This window comes from Camelus ferus, chromosome 10, assembly GCF_009834535.1.
Source record: "Camelus ferus isolate YT-003-E chromosome 10, BCGSAC_Cfer_1.0, whole genome shotgun sequence".
Classification (NCBI taxonomy): domain Eukaryota; kingdom Metazoa; phylum Chordata; class Mammalia; order Artiodactyla; family Camelidae; genus Camelus; species Camelus ferus.
In genome coordinates this window covers 4,094,945-4,113,896 of record NC_045705.1, presented here as the reverse complement: position 1 = coordinate 4,113,896, position 18,952 = coordinate 4,094,945, and the positions used below count along the sequence as shown (strand labels likewise).

The following is an 18,952-nucleotide window of genomic DNA, read 5'->3' as shown; positions in this document are numbered from 1 at the left end:
TTGTTCTGAATGGTTTTAGTCTATGCTTCTTCTGGAATAATGATCAGGTTCCGTGTTCTTTGGTCTTAGAACTAGAAAAAGGTAATATAAGTTAATATTTTCCAAAATTACTGGACTCCCTGATGTGTCTTTTTTAATGGAAGAAAAGATTACTACTCATATTTATTTTTAAATTCGTTTCAGGACTGCAGGAGAAAGAGCAGGCTTTTCATCTGTACTAGGTAACAGGACGAGGAGCATGTTAACACTGCTCTCATTCAAAAGCTCAGAGCACATTAAACTGCACTCTCTCAATTCAATAGAAGCTCTGTGATCAAGCCAGGCTCTGCTTGAGAAGAAGACAAATGTATAACAGGCTGACTTCTCTACTCTCAGAGAGAGAAATTAAAAGTTTGCCTGCTGAAGAAAGGAAATTTTTTTAGAAAACTGTAAAAACATCATTACTCAATAAGTAACCCTAACAATCAGGGCCAACTTGTTCGCTGGGCACAGAAGGAACAGTGCCTGGGGCTCATGATACTTATAATGATCCATAGAAATATAAGTCATTTTGATATTATTTAAATTTGAAGAAAAATGAAAATAATAAGTATATAATAATAAATCCAGTCAGGAATATAGTTGTCTTTATTACCAACATGGTCATAAAATATAGTTTTCATGCTTTCTGGAGGAAGGGCCCGCAAAGGCAAAGGTGCCCAGGGCCCACCAAGGTCATAACACAATCCTGTTTACAGGGAGTAAACCTTTTAAAGTAGGAGGAGAGGATATAGAACCATTGAGCTGAGCAGAGCCCCCAGCAATTGTAGGCTTGGCCTCATGCTCACGGCTATGGGTAGAATGATTTTTATCCTTTCCAACATTGTTTCGTTCTTAATGATAGAGCTGATTTGGGGCAAAATCCTGAAGAAAATTATTTGAGGGGCCTCCAGAACCTTTATCTCCCTCCCTCCCTCCCTCTCTCCACACCCCCTCTGTTAAAAGATAAACTGAGGTATATTAAAATTTTTAAGTTTGAGCAAAAATCAGTTCCAGTCGGGCAGTACTAAGCTGGAAGTGGTTAGAAACACTTGGCAAACAGGAGCCAGGGGAAAGACATATAGAGAAAGTACAGAAACAAAGAAAGAAATTACTTAATTGGCTACAAGTAAAAGCCTAGTTGGCTGTTTTGGCTGTTTGTGATTGATTGTTCTTAGTGTTTTGGTTTTGTAAACTTGAGTCATTTATAGGCTTAGATTTTGGTTTGCTTACATAGGCCACCACAGCATGAGAGCCCCCCCACCCAGTCTAATAGCCTTCCTGTTTAAGTGATTTAACAGCATGCATGTGTACACACACTGTATGTACATCACTGCTCATGCAGATAAGTACTCACCGAGTACCTCCTAATGTGTTGGGCCCTGTTCTAGCCACTTAGGACATATCAGGTAATGAAGAAAGAAAGAAATCTCAACAGACTCTACCCCCTAGACCAGTGGAACTCAAAATGTGGTCTGTGAAATAGCGGATGGTTTTATTCTGTTAAAGTTAATGATATATCTCTCTGTGGTTTAGCAATTAGATTGTACATTTATTGAAAAGAATGGCCTGTGAATTTGCTGTGGTTTTCATTACAATGAAATAATTCAAAGAAGCATTTGTGTATTTCCTCCCCCCTTCCATTTTTGACTTGAGAATGTGAGTGGGTGGGGAGTTGAAGAGAGAGGGGGTTGTGTGTGGGGTGGGGTCGCAGAGGAAAAAGAGTGGTGAGAAAGGGAAGGACCTGGGAGAGAATAAAGCACTGTTCTGTTTTGTTTGTTTTTTAGAATCCATATATAAGTGAGATTGTACTATATCTGTCTTATTTTATCTGATTTATGTCACTATTTCACTTAGCATAATACCCTCTAGATACATCAATGTTGTTGCAAATAGCAAGATATGGTACATATACATACATACAATATGTATCTCACATCTTTTTTATCCATTTGTCTTAATGACCTTTTATATTGATTCCATATCTTGGGTATTATAAATAATGCTACAATGAACATTAGATTGCACATATTTTTTAAATTAGTGATTTTGTTATCTTCAGATAAATATCTAGAAGTGTATTTGCTGGATCATATGGTAGTTCCATTTTTAATACTTTTAGGAACATCCACACTGTTTTTTCCATAGTGACTTGCGCCAGTTTACAGTGCCGGCAATAGTACATGAGGGTTCCCTTTTCTCCACATTCTGGGCAACCCTTGTTATTTGTTATCCATTTGATGATAGCCATTCTGACAGGTATGAAATGCTATCTCATTGTGGTTTTGATTTGTATTTTCCTGATGATTAGTGATGTTGAGCATCTTTTCATGTGTCTGTTGACCATCTGTTTGTCTTGATTGTGAGTTTTTTCCTTTCATCATTTTGAATATATTGTTACCAGTCCCTTCTGGCCTGTAAAGTTTCTGTTAAATAGTCCCCTGTTAGCCTTATGGGAGTTCCCTTGTATAACTAGTTGCTTTCCCCTTGCTGCTTGTAAAATTCTCTTTTTTAAAAAAAAACTTTATTTTTTTCTATTTCAATTATAATGCATCTTGGTGTAGACCTCCCTGGGTTCATCTTGTTTGGGGCTCTCATTCTTTCTGAACCTAGATGTTTGCTTCCTTTCCCAGGTTAGGGAAGATTCAGCTATTATTTCTTCAAAGACATTATCTCCCTCTTTTTCTCTGTCTTCTCCTTCTCAGATCCCTACAATGCAAATGTTATTTTGCTTGCTGTATTCCCAGAGGTCTCTTAAACTAGTCTCATTTTTTTTTAATTATTTTTTCTTTTTCCTTTTCAGCTTGGGTGATTTCCACAACTCTGTCTTCCAGTTCACCGATTCACTCCTCTGTATCATCTAATCTACTATTGTTTCCTTTCAGTGTATTTTAAAATTTCAGTTATTGTTTCACTCAGCTCCGTTTGCTGCTTCTTTACATTTCTCTTTGTTAAATTCACTCTGTGCTCTTCTGTGGAGGTTGTTGACCATATTTATGATTATTACTTTGAACTTTTTATTGAGTAGATTGCTTATCTCCACTTTGCTTGGTTCTTTTTCTGAGGTTCTGTCTTAATCTTTCATTTGGAACATAGTCCTCCATCTCTTCAATTTTCCAAGTTCTCTGTGTTTATTGAAAGTTTTTCTTTCAGTTAATTTAAATATGTTATTCTAGAGTCTTCTAGCTTGCATTCATTCCAACAATAAATCTGCCATCATCCATATTTTTATTCTTTTTGTGTAACAAAGTCTTTTTATCTCTGGTGGCTTTTAAGACTTTTATCTTTATTACTAGTTTCAATAAATTTGATTCTGATATGACTTGGTGTAGTTTTTGTTATATTTTTTGTCCTTAGAGGTCATCAGGTTTGCATCAGATAAGGAAAAATTTTGACCATTGTTTCTTTAAATATGTTTATGTCCCTCTCTCCCCTTCAGGGATAGCAATTACGTGATGTAAGGCTGCTGGAGTTTCCCCGTAGCTCGCTGATTTTTTTTTGAATTCTTTTTCATCCCTATACTTAATTTTTGATAATTTGTACTTTTGTGTCTTCAAGTTTAGTAATCTTTTTCTCTGCAGATGTCTTCTAATCTGCTATTATTCCCATGCACTGTGTTTCTCATTTCAGACATTATAGTTTTTATCTCTAGAAATTTGAGTTTGTCTTTTTTTATATTTTCCATGTTACTACATAACTTCTTGAACATATGGAGTACATTTTTATAAGAACCCACTTAATGTCCTTGTCTGCAAGCACTAATATCTGTGTCAGTTCTTGGTTTTTGATTGATTTTTCTCTTCTTCATGATTCATATCTTTTTATTTCTTTGCGTTTCTACTGATTTTTGAATAGATGCCTAGCATTGTGAATTTCACCTTTTGAGGTGCTGGGTATTTTCATATTGCTATAAATATTCTCGAGCTTTGCTCTGGGATGCAGTTAAGTTACTTGGAAACACATTGCTTTGTTTTGGTCTTGCTTTTTAAATGTGTAAGATAGGATAAGAGCGGTGATTTATCCAGCCTATCTACTCCCCAACTACTGAGGCAAGACATTTCTGGTACTCTACCTAATATCTCATAAATTTGGTATTAGTTATATAAATTATAGTCTGGCTGGTGGGGAAAAGGCATGATTGCCATCCTTGTGTCAGAGCTCAGCAGTGTATCTTTTAAGTCTTTTGGGTGTTTTCCCCCTGCTTTGTATAGTTTTAGAATATACATGAGTTTATTAAGACACTGCTGTAGGCTTAAAAGGACCCTATGGAGACATCTAGAATTCTCTCTCTCTCTGCAGATTATTCCTCTGCATCACTCTGTCCTGTCTACTCCAGCTGCTTTGATCTCTGTGGACCTGTAGGTCCATCTTCTCAACTCTAAACAGCCTCTGCCTTCTCTCTATTGTAGCTTAGAAACTATCTCAAAGTAGTAAGCTAAAGAACTTGTAGGGCTTCCCTCATTTGTTCTGTCTCCATCCTTCATTGCCTGGTATTCAAGGCTTGATGCTGTTGTTTCATATATTTTGTCCAATTTTTGGTTATTTCAGACAGAGAGGTAAATCGTATCCCTAGGAGTTTATCTTGCCCAGAAGCAGAAGCCTCTTACTCTTTTATTGCTAACTTTCATCAGCTCAGAATAAAAAAGAAAGGGAAAGTACCTACCTTTTTTGCTCTTTGCTAATTTGTATATTCACAAGATAACTTTCTGTCTGTAGAATTTTTTATATGTTGGAACAAGAACAACTATGTCCTCTCCAATGTAGCAACCCCACTGTCTAATACAATTATGAGGATATAATATTCCCCCTATAAATGATAGATTGAATAAATGAATAAATGAACCAATGTATAAAAATCCCAGCCGTACTGAGGAAGGGAGTTGCAATAGCATGTTTATGTAACACACACTAGTTTGAAAATTCGCACAATAAATTTGCTATAGAAGTGAAAAGGGGGATGTAAAATGCAAATGCAAGAAAGACTTGCAGAAGCAATTCGTAATTGCTTAGAAGTGGGGTTTAGAACCTAGGATTCCCCAAAATAATTGGAGCATGATGTGGGTCAGAATTTTAACAGTTACCCATCCCAAGGGAGTTCGGGTACATACTTTCAAGTCCATCCATTTTTTTCATTTCCACTTTAAACCCTTCTCTTTCTCTCCTACTCTCTCTCTCCCTTACACCTTGAATATTGCATGTGCTTTATTTAAGGAGCCTAAATCTCATTAGTCACATAATTGTGTACATTAGGTTTGGTGGGGACTAGACAGGTTAAATACAAGTCTAACAAGAGCATAAGGTGCTATATGTAATTGAAAAATTGGACAAGATTAGCTCCAAGGTCCTTCCAGCCCTATTTTTCTCTTTATCTGGGGGATCCAAGAAGAAGTGAGCAGTACTCTAGATCACATTCATTTACTACTTACTATTTACAACATAATTTCACCCTATTTTTCTCTTAATTTGGTGTTCCTCCAAAGGATTATTTTAAGATATCATGAGTTTAGAAGCATTTCATATTTTAAATGCTGTATTTATTATTTTGAAATGTTAATTTTCCATGGCTGCATATTTAAAGGATAAATAAAGCTTAGGAGCAAAATCACATTACCAAAATGATGGTTGTACACGCAAAGGCTGTGGTCTGCATTTTATTTCTGTCAGTTAATATAGCAATGTTCCCAGAAAACAAAATGAAACAAACCACAAAAATCATTGCCTTTTTGAAGTTAATTCGTCCGTGAAAGCCATGATGGGTCAGGACACCCTTGTGTATTTTTATACCTGCCCATCTTGATATATGTCTAATATTTTTCCCCTGCCTGAATTCTGTAAACATTCTATTCTTAGTGCTTATTTTGATGCAATCAAATCCATGGCACACCTGTCTCTGCGGATGAAAAGAGTGAGTCATTTGGGAGGAGGACGGTCACATTAACTCTTGGAAGACACAAAGGATAATCTATGAAATTGAGTTTTGAGGACATAACATGATGCCCTCACGACTGGAGAGGACTCAGGGATATCCTAAAAGAGGTCACCTCCTGATTCTCACTGAGGAATTGCAGGACCATTAAATGCCAAATTCAACTCGACAGTCAGTGCTGTAGACTTCAGCAAAGCAGTTGTAAGTAGCTGCAGTGAGTAACTGTAAGAACCATTCAGAAGGTTTATTCTCAGGCTGCTGCTTTGTGGCTGCAGATCAGCTTGGTTGCACATGTTTGTACCTTGTTGTTCTGCTTCACTTTTGCAAATGCACTTTTATCGTCAGTGTCAACCCCATCTGTGTTTTAGGGACACAAATATGAGTCATAGCCAAACCAGTATCACTCCACTGAGTTGTGGGCCTTTGATTTTCAGTGAAAACAGCACACTTCATTTTGTCACTGAGTTCTTTCCCTAGTTGTACACTGAAAAGGGAGAACCCCCCCCAAAAAAATGAATTATAAAAATCCAGCCCTCCAATGGACCAGGGCAAAGAGAACCCGTGTCAGGATGGCATTTCATAATGATCAGGAAAACGCTATTTGCTCATGTAGGTGCATGCTTTATCCCCTGGGGGTGTGTAATGTGAAGAAGGTAAATTACTTTTTCCTGGTACCACTTGGCATCCAAAAGGAGATAATTTACCTCATAATGTCAAGACACCCTGCTGCTGTGAAAGCGGTTATATCTCCAGCTTGCTGGAAGGAGAGTGCTTGGCTCCCAGTTGAGCTGGTCCCTTCATAAATCACCCAATCCAGGGCTGAGTTGTTTCAGAGCATGAGAGCAAGTGTACAAGTGAATAGATGCCTTTTTTAGGGGGTCACCAGAAGTTTGCTTTTCAGCCCCTCCAGTAGCTGCAATTTAACTGCACTGTTCCCTTGGAAACAGATTTTTTTTTTTCCATTCGAAAATGATTAAAAGGAAAGTAAACTTTCCTCGCTGGCCTGTAGGACTGCAGTTCCAAGGCTCCACACGTGGAAAAGGGAGGGTTGAAGACCCTCAGCTAAGTCGGCCTCATTGTAAAGTGGCTGGTAACAAGAGAGCGTCTTATAAGCAGAACATTATTTGAACTCTTTCTTTATGACTAAGGAAATAATTTATCACTGGGCTGGGGGTTTATTACTTTTGCTACGTCTTTTGAGACAGAGCTTTAAAGAGGGTAATACTGGGTATTAATAGTCATATGAAGACATCTTTAAACAAACAGTCACCCTGCACAAAGCCACTCAAAATGAGTGTCTAAAGCTCAGCTTTGGCACATCTGTCTTTTGTAAACGAAGTCTACACTGCCGCTTTTTTCCCAAGGTATGTGTGAAACTCAAGGGGAATGGATTGCATACACAGATGGAAAGTTGGGGTATCATTTCTTCATTCATTTATTTATTGTCCATTTACTACATGTTTATTGGGAGCCTACCATGTACTAGATACTGTGATAAATGCTGGAGCTAAAATATAAACAACACAAACACAATCCTAATGCTAACATCCCGGGCCTCCTAGTTCAGCAAGGTACATGGGCATTAGGGAGGAAACCATGCAAATACTTAGAATTGTGGTAAGTCCTATAAAGGAAAAGTAGAAGATGCTTTAAAATATGTAGTAGGGGGGCTTAATTTAGTCTGGAGCCTTCAGATGTCAACAAAAGCCTCCCTTCTTAAGCTTGGCCCAAAGAATGAGTGGAGTAATAAGGATGAAGTGGGAGTTGGAAATTTGGGGTAGAGAAATTTAACTGAGCATAGGTGCCAAGAGGAGAACAAGCTTGAAGTAGTTAGAAATTGAAAGGGAGAATGTGATGGAGAAAATCAAATAGGGGAAGGGTAGCTCAAGAGGAGATTTATTGATTTATCTATTTAATAAACACTTATATAGCATTTATTCTGTGCCAGCAATAGCTGTAAGTGCTTTACCAGTATTTATCCTTTTAATCCTTGTGATAATCCTATGAGATATGTGCAATTATTAGCCCTATTATATAGATGTGGAAACTAAGAGAGTTTTATAATGAGATCAGGGAATATATTATCAAGGAACTGAAAAGCTATGCAAGATATTAAAAATTTTGTTCTAAGACTATTAAGAATTTATTAAATGGTTTTAAGCAGAGGAATTTCTTTATCAAATTTTTATTTTAACTAGATTTCTCTGATCAATGCCTGAAGAGAGACTGAGAGGGAGGGAGTCTAGCAAGAATGGATGAGAAGAATGTAGTTTGGTGCAACTATTATGGAAAACAATATGGAGATTCCTAAAAAAAAAAAAATAGACTTACCATATGATCCAGCAATCCCACTCCTGGACATATATCCAGAGGGACCTCTAATTTGAAAAGATACATGCACCCCAATGTTCATAACAGCACTATATACAATAGCCAAGACATGGAGACAAGCTAAATCATTGGTAGCTTAGACTCTGACTTCCAAATATTGTAACAGATTAGGAAGACACCTTTATTTCATCCTTACTTTGAACTTCTGGGGAACAGAATCCCTAATACAGTTCACTAATACTGTTCCTAATACAGTAATAAATTAAACTCCCACTAAAAGCTTTCTCCTAAAATCAAGATGCAGGGAAGAGTGATGTATTATTCACCATGTATATTTAACATGAGGCGTGCTTTTACTCGGCCAGATTCCATCCTGAAGAGCAGTTTAGGTCATTTTTTTCACCATGCCAGGCTATGAAATGGAGCATCAAATGAATGGATCTGTAGAAAAAGTAATTCCACCAAATCTGTTTTGTGATAAGCTGTTCCCTTGCAATTTATGGCATCTAATAGCATTGTCTGAAAAAAGAGCAAAATTTCAGAAGCCACTGTCCTTCCTTAAATCCTACAGTCTCTTTGCTTTATAATCTTCTCCTCAATTCATCCCCTCCTGCTTTTCTATCTTCCAGTAATTTTGGGTTTTCCTATATCTTCCCTTAAGCTTTTTAATTTTCTTCTCCTAGTCCATTAATAGCTATGTGATATTTTACTGGCTAAAGAAATCTCTGTTTAAAAAATGGTGTGTGTGCGTGTGCATATATGTGTGTGTGTGTGCACATATGTATATACAACTCTGTATTACAAATTTGTTTATAAAAATGATAATAGATAAACTATCTGTCTTTTTATTGAATGAGCTCTGTTCTTCTAATCATCATGGAGTCTGAGGGAAGATTCGCAGGGTCTTGAATGTGTGCTCTGTGCTCTGTGAAGTGGGTGGAGGGCTATGTAAGAAGTCAGTTACACTTTTGACTCCATCAGGTAACTTCTTGGGCCTTCATTTCCTCAAGAATTTGGCCAAGAAGGTCTGCAAAGTTCCTCCTAACTCTAACATATGATGATTATTTTTCTGGGCAAAGTACTGTTTTATGATAAAAGTAAAATAAGAAAATCAGCTTTCAGTAGTGGAAGGATGAGCCTTAGAAGGGAGGAGGCCTAGCCATTCTTCTGAAAGTTAGGAGGACATATTTGGAAGTGAGTGTTCCAGGTGGAACAACGAAGACCTCTATTCACTCTGTAAAATAAGAAGCAAGCTCTGTGCCATCTCACCATTAGTTTCAGCATTAGTTTCTTCTAAAGGGTGGGGGCTTTGCCATTTTCACCTTGGAGCCCCCAGGGGCTATTATGGTGACTGGTACATAATATGCACTCAGTAAATATTTGTTGAATGATCAGAGGCAAGTAATACATTAAAGTGACAAAGACCATCTCCAGGAGCATCCACGTTGCTGCAAATGGCGTTAGGTTGTCAGTTTTTATGGCTGAATAGTATTCCATTGTATAAATATACCACATCTTCTTTATCCAGTCATCTGTTGATGGACATTTAGGCTGTTTCTATGTCTTGGCTATTGTAAATAGTGCTGCTATGAACATTGGGGTGCAGGTTCATAGCAGCACTATTTACAATAGCCAAGACATGGAGAATGTCATTCTAAGTGAAATAAGCCAGAAAGAGAAAGAAAAATACTATATGAGATCACTCATATGTGGAATCTAAAAAAACCCAAAAACAAACAAACAAACAAAACACAAATACAAAACAAAAACAAACTCATAGACATAGAATACAAACTTGTGGTTGCCATGGGGGTGGGGGATGGGAAAGGATAGACGGGATTTCAAAATGTAGAATAGATAAACAAGATTATACTGTACAGCACAGGGAAATATACACAAGATCTTATGGTAGCTCACAGAGAAAAATATGTGACAATAAATATATATATGTTCATGTATAACTGAAAATTGTGCTCTACACTGGAATTTGACACAACATTGTAAAATGATTATAAATCAATAAAAAAAAATTAAAAAAACAAACAACAAACAAAAAACAACAGACACCCAACTGAAAACTGGATCCATGTCATAAGTAGATGATTCAAATTTACTTAAAGTCAATAGTAAAAAATACATTAAAATTGACTACACTTCAAAAAAAAATTCTTCAAAATTTGAAAAAAAAAAAAAGTGACAAAGACCAGAAGGAAATGGAGCTCAGTGGGATTTTTAATGAAAAAGCGAAAGATTTGAAGATTAGGGGAGGATAAAAAAGGGGTAGACCCTTGCCTGAGTTCACAAATGAGACAAAATGGCAATGACCTCTCCCTTTGGTGATTAATCTCCATCAAGGATGTTATCATTTGAAAGGGTAAAACAATCATGTGTAAATGGATACCCAGCATGGGGACACTTCACTCGTTTGGAGGTCCTGGAAACAGGTGCAGATGTTGAAGGGCTTGGAGAACCACAGGAAACAGAAGTGCCAAACTTTTGGAGACGGGAAACACTAAACCACAGCTGGAGAGAAAGGAACACTAGACACAGTTATGATCTGGATACCCAACAGGACAGTTTTCAGCAGAAGCTTAGAATGGGTGTTAGGCAAAGCAAGACTGACTTGGTTGCATGCTGGCTGTACCTATTTCCAGCTGTGTGGCTTTCAGTGAGTCAGCTAACCTCTGTGTGCCGCAGTTTCTTCAGCTGTAAAATTGAAGTATCTACCTTAAAAGAATGCTGTGAAAATTAAATTCTCTTAAGGCATGTCAAAGATTGTAGCCACATACTAAGTGCTCTATGAGATTGGGTTATTATTTTATTATTATTATTTTTTAAACATTTTTTATTGAGTTATAGTCATTTTACAATGCTGTGTCAATTTCCAGTGTAGAGCACAATTTTTCAGTTATACATGAACATACATATATTCATTGTCACATTTTTTTTGCTGTGAGCTACCACAAGATTTTGTATATATTTCCCTCTGCTATACAGTATAATCTTATTTATCTGTTCTGCATATGCCTGTCATTATCTACAAATTTTGAAATCCCAGTCTGAAATCCCTTCCCACCCCCTACCCCCTTGGCAACCACAAGTTTGTATTCTATGTCTATGAGTCTGTTTCTGTTTTGTATTTATTTTCTTTTTTTTTTTTAGATTCCACATATGAGTGATGTCATATGGTATTTTTCTTTCTCTTTCTGGCTTACTTCACTTAGAATGACATTCTCCAGGGACATCCATGTTGCTGCAAATGGCGTTATGTTGTCGGTTTTTATGGTTGAATAGTATTCCATTGTATAGATATACCACATCTTCTTTATCCAGTCATCTGTTGATGGACATTTAGGCTGTTGCCATGTCTTGGCTATTATTATTATTATTAGTAGTATTAGTATTAGTATTATTAGTATTATTATTATTCCTACCACTCAAAAAGGAAGTGCTATCACCAGGGCATATCTCCAAAAAGAATAAATAACACTTTACAAACCCATTTTCAATGTTTTGGAAAAAGCTGTTAGATTGTTTATTCAAGGGCACTTCATAGATGTGTTTGGATGATAGTAAAGCCCCTTGATAAAGTCTTCATTGCTCTCCTCATAAGGACAGTGACGGCATCCATTTGTGAGAGATGTTTAACTGGAAGTATATAACATTAAGAGGGCAAACAAGTTAGTACACGTTCTACCCTTAAAATCTATACAGAATACTGGAAAAGTCACAGTTAAGATTTATGCTCATTATAAACAACTTCATAATAATTAAAATTTCTCCAAAACTGTTAGCATTTAGAGTTGAAAGGAGCCCTCCAAAAGTACCTTTCAGCCCAAATGTTCATAGTATACCTGAAAGATTGAGGACAAGAAGGTCTAGTGAATTGCCCAAAGGCACATAGCATAGCTGAGATTTGAACTTTTTTTTTTTTTGCCAACTGTGTTTCAGGCTACCTCCCGGTAAGAGGGAAGTTAAGGCACAGTTTGTTTCTCCCTCGAAAGGGACTATATCCTTACCACTCAGTAATATAAAACCAAGGTGCTGTTAATGTCCCTTGACTGACCATCCTGGCAGAGGTGGTCGGTCTTGTTACAGGGACTGTCTTGCCCGTCTTCCCCACTGAAACATGACCTGGATCCAGCGGTGCTCACTAAGGGATTTATGCACTTTTCCTGAAGCTACACAGAAATTTAAGGTTTGGGGCATATTTGTGTATCAGGTGTATTTCCCAGACTAATACAAAGCACAAGGTTTTGATGCCTGGGCTATCAGTTGCAAACTTGTGGTCATTTTTTTTTAATTTAAATGCCTGTGAATTATACAAGCTTTCTTTGATCTGATAGAGACTCCAGCACTCCCTACCTTTTTTGTCTCTTGAGCTCATCTGAGTTGTGATCCCTGACACACAACTCCAGAGGTGTTCCACGTGGACTCACCTTTATCTCCTTCACCTCCAGCATTTATTAATGTAATCTGCTCTTCCTACCCTCGCCTGTTGTTCCTAGCCACACCGTTCCTTTTCAAGCTATGTGCTACTTCCTTTCTCTATGAGATTCTGAAAATGTCATGGCTTGGGACAACTGCAGAATGTAAATGCTTTTGAGGACAAGGGTGGGTTCTGTTCTCAGTGCTTGTTTTGAGGAGGATCAAGGAATGCTATAGCTAGGAGAGCAGAGCAAAAGATTGTGTGATGTCTTCAACTCAGGGCTATGACTGCACTTTTCCTTCTCAATTGAAAGATTAATCTATATCTAAAATCAAGCACACTTCACCACAGTACAGATTATTTCCCTTCTGAAATTCTTATTGATTCTATATGAGGAGCTCATATTTTTAAAATCAATATAATGTTGAGACCCCTTCTTGGGATAAAATAGCCCCCCCCCCCCCTTTTTAGTGTTAAGAACACATTAACCTTCTCACTGCATTGGGTGTATTTGTAAATGTCCTTATGTTAACAGCCAATGATCGCCCCCTGGCCCAAGCTACTTTTCTCTAAGCTTAAGTTTAGCTTTACAGAAAATGATGAAAGAAGTTTTAGGTCACCCTCACTCCACTACACTAACTTATTTTTAAAAAATATACTGAATGCCTGTTACGCTTTGGGGGCTGTGTTGTTTATCTCTGCATTCCCAGTGTCTAAGGCAGAGCTCCTGCCCTGGAGGAGATGACAACATTTCTGTGGTTTTCAGATTTATGAAGTCCAATGAAGAAGGTCAACCAGAGCTGGGAGAGTCTGGGAAAGAAAGCTTCATGAATCAGCTGAGGACTTCAGTGGACTCTGTGGGATTTGGATGCGCAGAGGAGATAGGGAAGGCATTCTAGATAATGAAACAGTATATGGAGGCACGGGGATGTATGTAGCTGGCAATGCAGGAGGAGGGGACATCGATTCTAGAGGAAGGTAAGCGCAGTATTAAAAATTAGCAATGGAAAAGCTAGGAAAGTCGGATTCAGAAGTTTATCTTGAATCAGTTTATATGGCCCTAGACTGTGCTTCAGGAAACTAAATTCATTTGCTTATTCGCGATTTCCTGAACATCTTCTGTTTGCCAAGCTCTGTACTAGAGTTTCGGAAGATAGTGGTAAATAAGATGCAGCCCCTTCCATTAAGCAGCTTGCAGTCTAGTGATGTGAATTCAGTTCAATTGATTCTTTCCAAGTGCAATATTGAGGACCCTGCCTCCCACCCCCATCCCCATCCACAACATTGTTTTGATCAGATGGCAGAAAAGGACTTGGAGGAGGCTAGATATGGGGTAGAATGCCATTGTCTACCTAGTGAGAAAAATTTCCCCAAGACTATATCATGTTCAAACCTATTCTAGGCATCAGATAATAAACAGTACCATCCAACATATCCTCCATTTGGTTAGCATTCACACAGTCACTCATTTTTAATTTAAAATGCCATTCTTATTGTGTGTCAGGTATTATGCTAAATTCTAGGAATCTGGAAATTACCAAGATGGCCATATTATGCATATCATCCCATATCTTTCTTGAGTTTATAATATGTTATGGCTGGAAGATGTTCAGAGTATTACAGTGATACATGAGAGAGACGCATGAGACACAGATTTAGGCAGAGCAGGGAGAGAACTGGGAGGGTTCCACGGAGGAACCTCAACTGAGGATGAATTAGAATTTTCTAGGCAAAAAAAAAAAAAAAATAAGATGAAAATTGTCCTAGACCTAGGGAACAGCATGTGAGAAGATCTGAAGAGACGGTAAGGTACATTTGATGGAACTCAGAGAAGTTCATTATAATATGAATAATCTAGACGTTCTTGCTTTTGTCCTCAAGGCCATTTCAATGTAGTGATGTATTCAAAAGAAACAGAGTGCTTGTATCAAAAAGCTTGGAATTATAGTAAGTCACACAACATACAGCAAGATTTCTAAAAGTCCCTCTAAAACGTTGTCTCTGCTCTGGTGCCTGTGAAGCAGAAAAGCAGAATGTAAGGCAGGGATTGGGGTGCATGTGATTCATTCAGGGAGAGTTCTTCAGGAAGAATCAGTAAAGGAGAGCAGGAGGACAAAGGGGATAGAGCTGAGCAAGGATGTGGTTTCAGTTAAGATCTAGCCTTGGCCCGATCTGCTTGATCTGCTGGAGGAGGGCTGTGTAGCACATACCACACCAGAGAGTTGCCTTCCCACTCCCTGAAAAAAGGAGTCCTGCTTTTTTGTACCCATAATACCCAGTCATTGGCACAGGCATAATGTTGGGAACATAATTTTTTTTGTTCTGTTATAATTTTAGCCCTTCCTAGCTTCTTCGTTTGTCTCCATAATCTTGACCACGGAATGGTGTCCATAGCTAAGTGATACCCAAGCTCAATAATACCAATACAGACACCTTCTTAGAAAGTAGAGAGGAGAGGAAAGCAAGAAGGCTTCTAACTGTGATGTTTTTGTCATCTTTGCTGGAGGACAGAGTAAAGGGTGAGGCCTGGGGAGAAGCAGCCTGGAGAGGTCAGTCAGAGCCAGGTGATGGGGCAGAGTGTCCAGCTAGACTCAGGGGGAACTGAGTAAGACGGACTTTCTCAGATGGAGGTCTGAAAATGAGGACTTCTCCATCCCAGTCAGAAGTGGAAGACTTGACAGTGTGTGTTGGCCTCTGATTCTTCCAAAGTGAATCATGGATTCCTGAGAGGGTCGTAAACTTAGTTCTGCAGTTGTCTGGAGGTTAGGACAAGGGGGAGTATTTTTCTGTCTTGTGATTGGGGTTAGACTGACATAGTCCTGCAGTGATTTTTTAGGGCCATAAAAATAGCGAAAGCTGCCTGGAACCACGTCTTCTACGTGTCTCCTGTGTATCCCTCACCCCCTCAAATTTGATCTTTCAGAAAGAAATCACTTTTTTATGTATTCTGATATCTGGATTTCCATATGTGTTTTATTTTCTAACCACACTGGTTGAATACCCTCTTTATGGTTCAGAACTCAAGATAAGGAAGTTCTTCTGTTTGTCCTTAGAGTCAATTACTTTTTATGATGATTGTTAATTAATAAGACATCTTTCTTTATGGATAGTACATAGAGAACCTAATTATGCTGTTTAGACAACCAGCTCTTAAAAAGTAATAGCAGTTTATTCAGTTGCCTGATTCTGGAGCATGTGGTCAGATGTGGATGTGTTTATAAACCACCTTTCAGTATCGTTCTTGACCCTTTTGGATGTTGTGATGGGAAAAAAAAATTGAAATGATTCCTACCTCTGAGGAAATAACAAACTAGTGGGAAGAAATAACACAAAAGGAAGTTAAAATACTCCATATTCAAGAGCAAAGAAGAAAAAGTTACAAACTTGAGATGTCTTGTCACAAGACACCCTCAGTTATTTGAGGGGCAAATCTTAGTGTTTTGTTTCATAAAATGGAATGGCTAAAAGCATGTACCCTCGATTTAATAAAATATTTACCACTCAGCATTCTTAGAAACGATGATTAAATACCTTATGATATTCAAGGGCTCTGAAGTTGTTTTGGAAATAGAACAGATGTAGCGGATGTGTAGACATTTGGCGTGAGATGAGCTTGGTGTTTGCATTCAAGCTTCCCAACCATGGATGGGCACCAGGATTGCACATTTAGCTCTGAGAATAGAGTTTTCAAAGCTCACCCCAGACCCAGTGAATTACAATTTCTTGGTTTGAGGTTTGCATTTCCAGAAAGCCATACAGGTGAATTTGATGCTTAGTTAGATTTGAGAACCATACCCGAGGGGCTTGTCTCAAAGTTGCCATGTCTAGAAGACACCAGGGAATTTGTAATCAACCCAACTTCTGAACTCTCCGTCTTCCAAAGCTATGAGGGATCAGTTCCTCATTATATTCTGCATTTCCTTGTCGTATATCTTCCTGGAATCTTCATATGTGAATGGGGGGGAGTTTATAACTTACTCATTCACTAAACCATTTCCAGAACCAGCCAGAAGACACCCTAGAAATACATCCACTCTGAGGTTATCTCTGAACCTCAGTAAATCAATTGAAATCTCATTTCTTCATTGCCTTAAGGGAAGGAAAAATTCTATCCAGTGTATAGCTTTGGGGTTCACTGAGCAGACCCATATCATGGAAGCGCTGACAGCTGCTACCAGTGACTCCTGAGTCCTGCAGCTTCCCTGGGACATGGCTGTAACAAGTCAAAGAGCTCCTGCAGGAATACCAGAAGGGTCAGGAGATCAGGCAGAAATAAGGCAGTGAGAGTAATTTATCTGGAAGGATTATGACCTCTGTTTTCACAGGAAAAATAAAAATGACTTGTTCAGGACAACCTGCTTCCACAAGACACAAAACTTTAATACTCCTGTTCACAAAGAGCAATAAAAGAAGTACCATGCATGGAATTCTTGTAAAAAAAAAAAAACTGGGATAAAAATACTTGCAACATAAATAAAAGGTGAAGGAAGACTAGCCATAATATACTGAGTTCCTGTTTATTAATAAGAAAAAGGTAATAACCCGGTGGGAACATAGAGAAAGTGTATAGGCAGGTAACTCACAGAAGAAATAACAAATGGCCAAGAAATTGAATATGCCAAACTTGTTTGTGCCTAATTGTTTCTCACGTGCTGTTTCTTCTTCAAACCCCACTGCCTACAGATATTCACCTGACTCATCCTCTCACGTCCTTCAGGTCTCTGCTGGAAAGTCTTCTAGTCCAAGCAGCCTTCCGTACCCACTTGATATAAAGCATCATGCCCCCACGTGATTCTCTGTCTTCGTAGGCAAGGGAAACAAAAGCATAAATAAACCAATGGCACTGCCTCAAACTAAAAAGCTTTTGCACAGGGAAGGAAATAATCAACAAAAGTAAAAGGCAACCTACTGAATGGGAGAAAATATTTGCCAATGATGTATTTGATAAGGGTTAATATCCAAAGTACCTAAAGAAATCACACAAATCAACATTTAAAAAGTCCAACTGAAAAATCAGAAGACCTGAATAGACATTTCTCTAAAGAAGACAAACAGACGGCCAACAGACACATAAAAAGATGCTCAACATCACTTAACATCAGGGAATGCAAATTACAACCATAGTGAGATACCACTGCACACCTGTCGGAATGACTGTCATCAAAAAGACAACAAATACCAAGTACTGATGAGAATATGGAGAAAAGGGAACCCTCGTGCACTATTGGTGGAAATGTAAATTAGCATACAACGTAGGCATTCTTCAAAAAAATTAAAGATGGAATTACTGTATGATCCAGCAATTCTATGCATTTATCCAAAGAATACAAAAACATCAATTCAAAAAGATATATGCAGCCATATATTCATTGCCTTATTATTCAAGATATGGAAGCTATGCATTTGTCTATCAATAGATAGGTGAATGCATGAAGAAGTGGTATATATTTTACACACACACACACACACATATATATACACACACATATGTATACACACACACACAATGGACTATCAATTTGTCATATAGAGGAATGAACTTCTGTCATTAGTGACAATGTAGATGAATCTAGAGAGTATTAAGCTAAGTGAAATAAGTTAGACTAAGAAGGAAATATGCCCTATGATCTGATTTATATGTGGAATCTAAAAAAAGAAAGAAACAAACAAAACAGAAACAGACTTTAGATGCAGAGAAAAAACTGGTTACTGCCAGAGGGAGGCCGGCAGAAGGGTTGTGTGAAATAGGTAAGAGGATTAAGAGATAGAAGCTTCCAGTTTTAAAATATATAAGTCACGGGCTATAATATATAGCATAAGAAATACTACTGTAGTAATTTTGTATAGTGACAGGTGATTGCTGGACCTGCCATGGTGATCATTTGGTTCTTAGATCATTATGTTGTACATCTGAAACTAATGTAATATTGTTCATCACCTATACTTCAGTTTAAAAAATGCACAGTAAAACTCAACAATAAGAAGACAAGTAACTCAGTGTTAAAAAAAAAATTCTGGAAGATTTGAACAGACAGTTCACCAAAGAGCAGATTCAGAGGTCAAATAAGCCCACAAAAAGATGTTCAAAATCATTAGTCATTAGTAAAATGCAAATTAAACCACAATCAAATACTACTATACACCTACTAGAATGACTGAAATAAAAAATACTGTGTAAATACGACGAAGCAAAGGTGCAAAGCAACTGGAACGCTCATACGTTCTAGTAGGAGTGCAAAATGCTACAG

The 18,952-nt window shown here is 37.8% G+C and overlaps 1 long non-coding RNA gene across 1 annotated transcript; it reads left to right on the top strand.

Moving 5' to 3' along the window:
• The first annotated feature begins 2,981 nt into the window (after positions 1-2,981).
• Positions 2,982-17,578, top strand: LOC116666297. Its single transcript, XR_004323060.1, has 3 exons — positions 2,982-2,992; positions 14,841-14,846; positions 16,902-17,578. It is a non-coding gene; the product is annotated as an uncharacterized LOC116666297 (long non-coding RNA).
• Positions 17,579-18,952: the final 1,374 nt, after the last annotated feature.